At 40.7% G+C, this 12,104-nt stretch overlaps 1 protein-coding gene across 1 annotated transcript in view; it reads left to right on the top strand.

The window, feature by feature from the left end:
• Positions 1 to 656: 656 nt before the first annotated feature.
• tp53i11b (tumor protein p53 inducible protein 11b) overlaps positions 657 to 12,104 on the top strand; it is a 40,034-nt gene continuing 28,586 nt past the window's right edge. Inside the window, exon 1 of the mRNA XM_040026010.1 lies at positions 657 to 782. The gene's annotated coding sequence lies outside the window, so the exon portion shown is untranslated. The remainder of the gene's footprint in view (positions 783 to 12,104) is intronic.

The raw sequence follows: 12,104 nt of genomic DNA, 5'->3' as shown, positions 1-12,104 counted from the left end.
GGTATTTTTTTCCCTCCATCCCCAAGATTTTATGGAGCTTCAAAATATATGAGCCTTATAATGAAGTTGAAGCAGTCTATTAAGCATGTGTTTGTGTACTAGCCATGGTAGTTCAATGACCTTGAACTTTAGAAATTTCTTTGATGGGAGGTGGAAATGTCTTCAAAAAACTGAAGTCCAGCAGCTTTCTTTTCAAGCTCCTTAGTCTTATAAGCACATTTAGCCTTACAGAATTACTTATAGGTGGCACTTATAATCTTTAATCACATATGACTACTCTGCAGTGGGTTTTATATGATTTTTTGTACTTTAACTACGTTAATGCCACATTTCTCTTTTTTTCCCAAAGTCACAGGGAGCCACTGGTCATCTACTAGACTTAACTTTTCTAAGTTAAAGACTAACTTAGCAAAAAAAAAAACCCACACAAACAAATGAAGTAAAAATACTTTCAAGTTTTTTTTATGTTTTTACTTACCACGAATAACAGATCAGCACACTCATTAAACCATTCTTTATTTTGCTTTTAAAATTTTTGGCCTGTGGATCACTCTGGCGGGCTTTTGCTACTCTGTGTATTACGGTAGAAGAATGTGCGTGTGCGCCCTGGTGTGAGCGCCGGTTATTACGGTAGCGCGGTTGACGATTGTTTGCTGCTCCGGGGTCTGTGAAAGCGCCGAGCGCTGCGATGAACCTCCACAAAGCCCGCTCTGCTCTCCCGCTGTAACCGCAGCTAACGTCTCCCTCTGAGGCAAACTTTGGATACCGCTCCGCTTCCAGCTGTAAGTTACACACACGTCCTCGTGTTTTGGGCACATTTCCCGTTTTTCCTCTTCCTTTTTAACGAACTACAGTTTTACTTTAAGATGCTTCACGCTTTGTTTTCGTCTCGGAGAGTTAATTGTTAACTGTCAGATAAAATAGAAGTCATTACGCGCTGCATGACTCGGAAAGCTTTTTTTTCTTCCTGAAAGAGGTTTTTTTTTTTTTTTTTTTTTTTAAATTTTGTTCGCACCCGTTAGTTTTTTTCCCTGTTGTATGAGTCGTTTATTTCAATTTTCTTAAAAGCTTTAATAGTATGCTACCACAGCCGGGGGACAATGAAGTTGAAAGTGGTGAACAGTTCTGTCAAACCCCACCTCATTAAGTTTAACGCTATTCCTAGCGTAGCGTTGTAGCTATAGGGATAAAAGGCTGTGTTAGTATTTAATTTTTAGCTATACATTAGCTTCCTAACTATCTGTGTGAACGTCTGAGCTGCTGCACCCCACCCAGTACATGTTTGGGAGCAGCTAATAATTGTTTGGTTATCCGGCTTAAAAGCATTTTACTGTCGTTATTCAACACGACACAGTCTATACTGTATTTCTTTTGGCTTGGTTTTAAATAGCAGTCTTCCAAGTTTATGGATTTCGTTATACATTTATTATTATTTTTAAACAAGTTAAGGCATTGGCTTAATGACAGAGGTGGAAACTCATTTTAACTAGAGTGGTTGGGCATTGAAAGCCACAACAAATTAATATCTTCGTATACTGGCAGATTAGAATGACATCTAAATGTGTATTCTTGAGAAATGCCTCAGAAGCAGCTGTGTTTATTATAAAGAGAAGAGAGGACACATGCATGCATGCCTCAGTGTGCTGCAGTGTTTGTAATATAAAAATGAAAGAATTTCTGCAAGTGTACACTGTCCACATTTATGCTTTCTTTTGAAATTGTAATTAAGATGAATTAAGATGAAGCTTGGCTACTGATTTGACGTGTGTTTAAAGAGCTGCCCCTCATTGTAGGAAATTAAAAATCCCTCAGTGTGTGGGAGCCTGCTTAACGCCTGCGGGTCACGTTAGTGGTTGGTGTGTCAAGACTTGTCCCAAGCAGAGTTCAGCAATCCCTCAGTAGACGCTGAATAAACAGTCATGCTGTGAGTGTTTAGTTGTCTGAGGGGAAAGTCTCGCTTCTTTTTCTCCTGAGAGTTGCTGATTGAAATCTAAACTAAAAGTACGTTTTCCACTTTCTGCCTGCTGAATTTGCTGAACATGTTGAGCTGGAAGGGTAGATGGTGAAGAGTTGTGTGTGTATGTGTGTGTGGGGGGGTTCTTTTGTTTGTTTGTTTTTTTTTTTCCCCCTTCCCCTCCCTCAGTGATACCGCTACTCGGTTCATGCGTGCTTATTGACACGCCCTTGTTTGCAAGGCAACAAGCGATTGAACACCTAACTCATGATGCTGGTATGAGTCAGACAAAAAGCAGCATGATGAAAGCGCCTCAGAAGCTTTTGCAAAAAATCTAATATTTCAAAATGTCACACGAGGAGACAAATGAGGGCTTTTCCTCTCAGCTTGAATCCTTTAAAATTGCATCGCTGGATTGCTGTTCTCATGAATGGAGCCCCCCCCCCAATCCCTTTTTGCATGCATTTGAGTCGCACTGTTTTCCCCCTAATCATCTTGCACTTGGACATCTCATCCAGGCTCTCTGTGTGGGCAGTGGTTTCTTATTGGTCAAGGAAATGGGAAATGGTAAACTGCGCTTCGATCTTTATTCTTAGTGGTCATGGTGACAAAGTTCCCAGCTTTGTCAAATTTAAAAAAACAAACAAACAAAAAAACCCGCAACAAAAACCTGATGTTGAGTGGGCAGCACTGGATGCCTTTTTGTGATACTGTGGCTGTATTGATGTAGACATGTTTTCCAGCTGAGGTACTTGCTCAGAATTAGTCAATCTTTTAAGCTAAGTGAGGATAATCTAACCATCAGGTATTTTTATTGTTAACATAGTAGCACTCTGAATGAAGTAGTGGCTCTAGTAAAGAGGTCAGATGTGGCTCGATGTTGACCTTTTGGGCAATTTGCCTTTCCTGTGAACGCTTCTGCCTGCAGGATACCGTCACCTTAGCTAACCCTCAAAGACTGTTTTGGCTTTTGTTGCAAGCCCTTCTCACTAATGGCTCTCATGCAGAACAATATCACGGTTCACCGTGTCACACAGAAGTAGCACACACTGTCATGCAACTGTGCTTATTATCTGTCTGACCAATGAAATCCTGAGAGGGGTGCCTGCAGTGCAGAACTGCAGGTTTTGATTGTGTCCCTGTGCACTCCACCAGGCTGGATAGGGAGTTGGGCTGGTCTCAGTGGAGTTGGGCTGCGAGGCCAACATCATCCTGTGAGAGTTAAGCAGAAGCATATGTAGATGTGTCTGTGTAGTCTTATATCAGAGCGCACTGAGACAAGCAGCAGCACAGAGTACAGCTCTAGGCAGTCCCACAGGCACATAAACATTCTTGTTTTGCTGCCTGATGGGTAAGGAAAGCACATGGTAGCATTTTTTTGTATTAACCTCTCAGTGATTTTAAAAATATTTCAGTTCACAACACTGTGCACCAGCATGGACCCAAACTAGCTATTCCATTTTTAACACAGAGAACATTTGTTTCTATTGCATTATCCTTTAAAAATGAAAATGTAGCACACGTTGTTGCTGTAAGGGAACAATCAGAGTTTTGCCTTAAGCCTTGTTTTTAAGTGTTGTGTAAATGGTTAGAGTAAGAATTTTGTTCAAACCACATCCCTGAATGAGGGCATCTTCTGCTGTGCTCCTTTCATAATCGTCTCTTTAGATGTAGGCTATCCTCAAAATAGCAACAAATATGATTTACTTGAGCGAAACTGTGGTAAGCTATATTTAGTTTAATCTTTTTCTACTGACTTCTGGTCTGTCTCCAGGGCTTACTGTGCACCAGCAATATTGTCATGCCAGTGAAGATGGCTTTCTTCCTAGTGTCTTTGCTTTTAATTTCCTTCTGTCTGCTGTGACTCTGGGTTAGCAGACTCAGCAGATGAGTCCCTGTTTATTCCTAGTGGACAAGATTAGAGAAGCTAAGACTCCATGTTGCTTTTTAGATTTTGTCGTTTTATGGAGGTTGTAGACTTATTGATCTAGGAAACGCAGAAAAGTGGTTCTGTGGTTGAATGTTGGCAAAAGACTGGACAATTTTAGTGAATATTTGGCAAGGCCTTTCATTTTGAGAATTCCACACAGACTCTACAAAATCTCATCCTGGGTCCATTTCCTTGATGAGCACTGTAATTCCTTCTGCAATATTACTGTAATCTTTTGTCAGACTCACTTACATCCTTATGCTCAAGGTGTGACCATAGCTAATAGTATTTATAATCAGGAAGTAGAGTAAAGCCTCTTACACACAGGCTACGTTTTTTTGTTTTGTTTTGTTTTCTGAAACGGCGATGCCATTCATTATCAGTTTAATTGTCCACAACTCCTGTCTCATTTTTGCTGCTAACCTGCTCTCCTCTGCCCTTTGTTATGCCTACAGAGTGGCTTACTGGACAGTTTGATTCAAACACCTCCAGTTATCCTTTAGGTGTTTTAAGAGAGGATCTCATCTATCTATTATCTTGGACTGCAGCTGGTGGTGGTAGTCCTTGTTCTGCTCGGAGCTCCACAGGGAGCTAGGAGGCCACTCTAATCAGAACTGGCAGCAGGTGGAGAGCTGGTTCGTGTGCTGCTATGCCAAGCTTAGCAAGACTGCTGAGCAGAACAAAGACTGCCATCGGCAACTGCAGTCAAAGACGGTGAAGATTGAATTCATCAGCAAGATTAGAGGCTTACAGAAGAGACCCTTGATTATATTGCTCTGTTTTTGTTTTTTGTTTTTTTTAAAGCTTTAAGCCTGTTTGATTACAGCAAAAATCATAAACACAACTATTTTGGTCAGTCATCTTGATTATTCATAAACTTAAAAGTTTTGCACTATATATGGGTAGGGATGGGTATCGTTTAGGTTTTATCCGATACCGGTACTTTTGAAACGGTGCCGGTGCTTAAACGGTGCTCAAACCGGTGCTTAAAGAATGGAGAACACAAAATTGGTCCAAAAACCTCTCATGTTCAGCTGTTTTGTTTTTTTTTGTAAAAAGATAACAATGTTAGCCTTTTCTGCAGCTATAGGGCATATATGGTATCACTCTTAGCTGGAAGCAGTGCTTAAACAATGGAAAAAAACACAAACTTTGTCCAAAAACCTCATGTTTAACTGTTTTCCACTTTTTCTTTGGTCATTTTAGCCTTTTTGGCCAGGGTGAAGAGAGTATCTGCCATCAAACAAGAAGACAGCCGCATGTAACTATGATGACGTTTGCTAGTTCACCTTACATGCATTAATTTAATAACGTGGTTAGCCTACTCAACGTAAATTACACATGAACAACATTAAGCTACAGAGAAGAACGGCTGCTGCTGCCATCATCATCCGTCATCATTTCTGCTACACTGGCAGGGCTAGGGGCCAGGACTCTCCTTTTCGGGTTTTTGGGGATGTTGCAAACTCCGGGTCCGATAACAGGCACCACACCCGCAGTAGATGTGCTCGGTGTGAGGTCTCGCAGCAAGCTATCAAATACGGCACATTTCTCGGCTTTAAAAAAAAAAAAAAAAAACCGCTATGCGTCGCCAGGTGTTTCATCAGATTTGAGGTGTTACCTCCTTTGACAGTATCACAGTATCAGCTTAAAGCACTTGTTGCAGGCTGCTGAGTTTGAATCTTTTGCTGTGAAGTACAGCCAGACTTTTGACCACTTCGCCCTGGGCGTTTTTAATCTGTAGCTCTGCTCTAAAAGAACGTACGTACCTGGACCCGCCTACTATCCTTGGAAATGTAAAATGATTGGCTAGAATCTAAAGTGTATCACAGCTCAGGAAAAAAAACCACCGAAAAAAAGCACCGAAATGTGCGCTGCTTTTCGGTCTGGTTACTACCGTTTATGTCAGAACCGGTGCCATCATGGCACCGGATACCGGTACCCATCCCTATATATGGGGGATTTCCTTATACTTTAAATATAATTCGTATGTGAAAACCCCCCCAGAAAAAACAAAACATATGTGGGCTCCAGGGGACACAGGTTATCTGACTGGGACTTCTGACTCTAAAGCCCCTTCACCCCAACCAGTGGTGCCTGTCGGTCAACAGCCTCCACTGTGGGATCCCTAGGGTACAAATGTGGTTATAAAGGGCCCCCTGCAGCAGCAGACTGGCTTGCATAGCAGCGCAGGGGTGAGCGACAGAGTACAGAAAGCAGACCATGTGAGAGACCCTGAGCGATCTTGGGACAACAGTTAATAATGGAAACCTTGTGAGTTTTACTTCCTTTAGAAATAGCTTGTTGACTGAGATTTCTCTTTTAGTCATCTTGGTTGAAGCTGTGATAAACAGTGAGCAAGTGTACACGTGCAAGCATGCACAGCTGTAACAGAACAGTATGCACCCATGGGTGTGCATATGCTCATAGAATAAATAACCAATAGAATCTAAATCTGTGTTAAGCACTACAGCTGGTTTGTTTCACTCCTGTACAATAGCACAGGAGTGAAAGAAGTCAGCAGTGAAATGAAATAGAAATGGGTATGTCTGGTAAAAGACCTGCTGCCTTTCACAATAAGAACTAATTCATGCTGTGCTGGTTAGCTGCTCACAGAGCTATGCTGTGGAGTTGGGTTAATTGAGTCTGTGCGTATTCGTGCTCACAGTGGAACATTGTGATTGTTTTGGCTGCTCGTATGTGCTCCTGCATTGAGACATTCCCCCCCATGGTTTCACCTTTGCCATTTGAACAAAGTCTCCATTCATTTATCCTCAGGAGCACACAGACATTACGTCTGATGTTTTCAACACCCTCGTATGTCTGGTTAGCTGACTTCCTGGCACCCTTTTACTGCTAGGATTCAAACCTACAGTGTGATGAAAGAAAAGAAAGGATCTCCTCTGCTAAATGTTGAGAATTGAGGCAGCAGCTTCACCTCCCTGTAGGATCACAGTGTCACATCCATGCCACCCCTGTGGAGGTTCAGTAATCCCTATGGTATAGTTTGGTTTCTTTATTCACTCACAGATTCCTCATCATAAGTTCACCACTGAACATTTGGATTCTGCTAAACTCACAACTGTTACTCTTTTACTTCATTATGCATTACTTTCACGTTCCAGGTTCATCTAAAGGTCTTTTCACTGAAACAGGTCTTCTACCAAAGTCACTAGATTTCTATTCCAATAGCAAACTTGGATGATTAATTTAAGTATTGTTGAGCAACATTTAAGATAAAGTTTTCATTAATCAGTTGATTCTTTTGTTGTTTACTTGATTTTTCTGGACAGTAGCCAAAGAGTAAAACATGTCTTTACACCTCTTTTCAAAGTTGTTATGTTTATATTGTTTCATATGACTACTCAGCAGGACAAATAATTAAGCAGTTGTTAATTAAAAGGGACAAAGTAAGCCTAAAAGGCTGGAATTATTGCTTATAAAAATGTTTATCATCCAGTTTTCCTAAGCTGCCTATTACTTTTAGGCAAACACATCTGGTAGCGACTGTGTTTGTCAGCAGAAAAGATGTCCCTGGTCCAAGTTGGCCAACCTTTGTTCAGCAGTGAGTGACTTTTCCTGCTGTGATGGTTTAGATAAGGATGGGAGTCTCATTTCCTATGACGCGATTCACAAACTTTGAGTTTGCAAGTTGGTGTAATCACACAGACTCTTTCAAACGCAAATTGTGTGTTTATATAACTGTCCAGGCTACAGCCAGTGCTCTTGACCAGTCTAAATACATTTATTAGTTACTTGATTATTAATTCTGCCTTAAACTTTAAATGTGTAATGAGCTAGCATATCATATTTAGATTATTGTTATTTTTATTAATTAGATCAGAGCACAAGCATAAAGACAAGTATCAAGTGAGCATTGACCACTTTGTTTTTTGACTGTATAATGCACATGCAGCTCATATCACAGTGGTCACAGCAGGTCACTATTTAAATTGGTTAAAGACGAAGGCTCATTTTCTTCTTCTTTAGCCATTTGTGCCTGTGGAAGTAGGCGCCATCAGCAAGAGGCCTTTGTGCCTTTGCCTCTAGCTGGCTCCAAGGAAGATCTAGTTTCTTGGTGTCTGCTAAATAATAATAAAAATAATAATAATAATGTAAATGTGTTAGTCCCTGTAGTGGACTAACATACCCCATGTGCTACTCTGCATTTAACCTATTCACCCAGTGAAGCAGTGGGCAGCCACCAATGCAGCACCCGGGGAGCAGTGTGTAGGGTCGGTACCTTGCTCAGGGGTACTGCAGGGTAGCCGTACAGTGGAGTCAAATCCCCGACCTTCCGATCATGGGGCAACCACTCTACCTACTGAGCTATCCCTGCCAAAGGTGTCTTTACCACGTGCTTCTTGGATGGCTGGCCCTGCTTGGGGGTGTTCTATGTCAGGGCATGCATGGCTAGTTTTAGTACCATGTTCCCAATTCATCCTTACCACCTTGTTCCAGTTTCTTTTTCTACTGACACTTGTTGTGTCTTGCTCCTCAGATCGACATTGCTCATTTGGTCTGGCTAGTGGCTCTATTGAGAATTCTTCTCAGATGACTGCTGATAAAATGTCAAGCTGAGGGTAGTTTTTGTCATCCTGCATATAAAAGCTCAGGCTTGTCACCCTGCTTATTGATGTCATTCCCCTATTTTGTCTAAAATAGGCAAATAACTCCATTCTGTTAGGGTCTGAGTGTGACAGTTCAGACAATGACTGTGCTGTGATTTTGGCTGTATTTACTTGTAAATTGCTTGTGATTGCTCAGAGAGAAAGTTAGACCTCTCATTTCTTTTCCCTCTGAATCCTCACCCAAGAAACACAGTAGAGAAAGAAGGAGAGCAAGGCACCGTTGCAAAGCAGTAGGGCACCAGAGATTTACATTTAGACCATCTCAGAGTTGGTTTGTGATGGTCAATCTAAGATGTTGTATTTCTATACAAGAAAACTATCCAAAACTGAATACCAAACCCAACAGATGAATATCTGAATATTCAAAACAGCTGGGTACAGCCCAAACAACCACAGTTTTTGGTTTTTTTTTTCACTTGTTCTCAGATATTTTTGAGTTCATGTTGATTTCATTTAAATATCGTCCATCGTTTTGATAGCAGCCATTAAAACCCTGATGTGTGCACGAAGTTGCATAAAATCACCCAATTTAAAGTGCTTACTTTGAATAGCACTTCATAAGTTTGTTTAGAGGTGAAATCACCAGGAATAATTCTTCTGTATGTTAAAGTAAAAAGTAGAAACACAGTTGAAAATGAGAATCCAAATTGAGTGAGATGTCTCCAATTTGTGTGATTAAGCTCTACAGGATGGTTATTGGTTGATTACATTACAAATTATGCAATCAGTGCAGCGTGACATGATGTGACGGGGAAGAGGGTTTTTTTTTTGTTTGTTTTGTTTTGTTTTTTTGGTGATTGTATGGGCCATCAGATATTATTTTTGTATTACCAAAATGTACATTCATCATTTTGAATTTCTTTCACTATTTGACCTGCTGTGATTAAATCTAAAGGGTATCATAAACATTTCTTAATCATGTTGTCCAGCTATAATGGTGTTATACTTCTATCTGCACTATACCCGACGTGGTTTGCTGACATTGGTGAGGCAAAATGTCAAGACTCTTCTTTCTATTGAAAGGTTTAATTTTCTTCTAAATGGTTTAAGGCAGTGCAGTCACAACTAGACTTTTGCCAGGGGAATAATTGAAGTAAGGACTAGGAGATAAATGCAACCTTCTTCATGATTAGATGTCTACCTCATTGTGCTTGGACATCAACCATCTTATCCAAGCATTGATTTGCCACTGGCAAGGTTGATTCCCTCATTTGTTTCTGTGTAAACTCAGCTGAGCCCACATGGTCTTTGTGGTGTTCAGTAAAAACCTGATTAGCGAGTTGCTCAGATGTGCTTACATTTATTAGGAAGTGGTTTTGGTGTATACAAAGATTGCAATGTAGAGATAGGAATGGGGACAAAAAACTCTGACATAGAGAAGAAAGTTAAAATGTAATGTTTTAGGCCTAATGGAATAAAGACTGAAATATTAGGATTGTTGCTAGGTAGCCTACTAATGTTACTACTAGTTACAACGTTGCATTACATTAGCTTAAGCATTTATAATACATTAGCATTATATAAATTCTTATGGAGCGTAATTGATATTACACTGACAAGTAAGGAATAACAACAGAAAGTACTTTTATGTTCTACTTACTGCCTTCTTTATCAGTGAGTCAGGGTGGCAGTTGCACTACTTGCTATCTCTGTGTGTAGTATTTCCTCTTGTTGTGGTTGTCCATCTTCAGCATGTAAAGAAACAAAGGTCATAGGCTTACAGTGCCCCTCTCAGTTCTGGAAGAAGGAAAAAAAACAAGTACAGTCACTTTTTTCTTTAATATAATTTTTGTATAGAAAAGTATCGTAAGCATCTCTTCTAGTGACATATCTACTCTGCAGTGAAATGTTCATCTTGGACTTGGAGCTTATAAATGTTAAACAACAGTTGCTTTTACTGAAATCCCTTTTGATTTGTATTGCTTGCTAGTCACTATACATTGTTTACTTCTCTGGGAAAGTGTACCTTAAGCTACAGTGTAGGCTATGGCAAAGGGTATAGAGTCACTTGTTGCTTCCACATGTGCTAAACATTTGGCTGCATGGTCTTGCCATTAAGTGCCAACATCATATACCTGAGCATAGACAGTGACAGCGTTGTTCATTGCCCATTGGTTTTACTGTTTATATTCCCCCACAACCTGAAAGTAAAAATCAATTTAATTAGCTGTTGGTCTACACAGATTTCTGCTGGTGAAGTTTATTGAACACGATTTAAGTAAGTGGCTGTGATTTTTCTGGCACTTTAATAAAGCTTAAAAGCATCTGGGATAAAAGGGTGATATCCACACATCAAAGGCCTCACACACACTGAGTTTGGGGACATTCTGACGACTTAGAGTAAAGCTTCAGTCAGATGAAACCAGTAGCCTTTGAGAAAAAAGTTAATTCCTGTTAGTGCCATTTGTTAAATTGGCAGCATATAGTCATTTTGACTGTAGGCTGCTTTAGATTTCTCAAAATTATAATCTCTGATCTGTCATCTCATAATTATGGCGATCGTGGCTCAAGAGTTGGGAGTTCGCCTTGTAATCGGAAGGTTGCCGGTTCGAGGCCCGGCTTGGACAGTCTCGGTCGTTGTGTCCTTGGGCAAGACACTTCACCCGTTGCCTACTGGTGGTGGTCAGAGGGCCCGGTGGCGCCAGTGTCCGCCAGCCTCGCCTCTGTCAGTGCGCCCCAGGGTGGCTGTGGCTACAATGTAGCTGCCATCACCAGTGTGTGAATGTGTGTGTGAATGGGTGGATGACTGGATATGTAAAGCGCTTTGGGGTCCTTAGGGACTAGTAAAGCGCTATATAAATACAGGCCATTTACCATTTATGTCCAATTTATTGCAGTCTGCTGACAAAGTTTATTTATATAGTTGTCTGTGTAATTAAGAAGTTAGAGTAATGTTCGCCTTATCACTGCATTTGTAAAGACTGGTTTGTATTTTCTGCATAGAATTGAGAGGAAAGTTGAAGGCCATTTGTAAAATGCATTATTCCAAGTATTGATTTTCTGCCACAGAGAACCTTTATCATTTGCACTGAGTCTGCTGTGTGGGAGCAAGATCGACAAACCAGTCGCAGAGTCTGAATATTAACAAGAATGGTGTGTGAGTCTGTTGGCATGGACCACTAACGGGTATTGCTCTATCATTGGAAGATGGCTTTCTTACTAACAGGGGAAATTGATTCAAGTATTTCTGACAATGAGTCAGAGCTTGGTTATGTAGAACCATTCATAATTTGATGAAATGTTTAAATTATTATTATTGTTGTTGTTATTAATGCGGTGAGGTGTGGTTGGTGGCTCAGCTGCAAGGGAGGGGAGGAGCAGCAGTTGAGGGAGGCTGGTCATCACAGCTGGAAAGCCTTACTAATCGTGCCTTCCCTGTTTTAGTAGCCGCCAGGGCTGAAGAGGAGCTGTGGGCAGGAACAGAGAAAGTAGCTGAAAACCTGCTTGTGAAAGCACAATAGTACACTGTAAAGCACACTGTAAGTAAAGAAACATCCATGTAATAGTGAAATTTGGGTTCGGAAAAATTTTCATTATCAGCGTAAAAACAGACATCTCACAAGTATTATTTCTGTCAGCTTTATCAAGC

This window comes from Simochromis diagramma, unplaced genomic scaffold (genome assembly GCF_900408965.1).
Source record: "Simochromis diagramma unplaced genomic scaffold, fSimDia1.1 OVJJ01000293.1, whole genome shotgun sequence".
Classification (NCBI taxonomy): domain Eukaryota; kingdom Metazoa; phylum Chordata; class Actinopteri; order Cichliformes; family Cichlidae; genus Simochromis; species Simochromis diagramma.
Note: the sequence above shows the minus strand (reverse complement) of the source record. Positions and strands in the feature narration are given on the sequence as shown.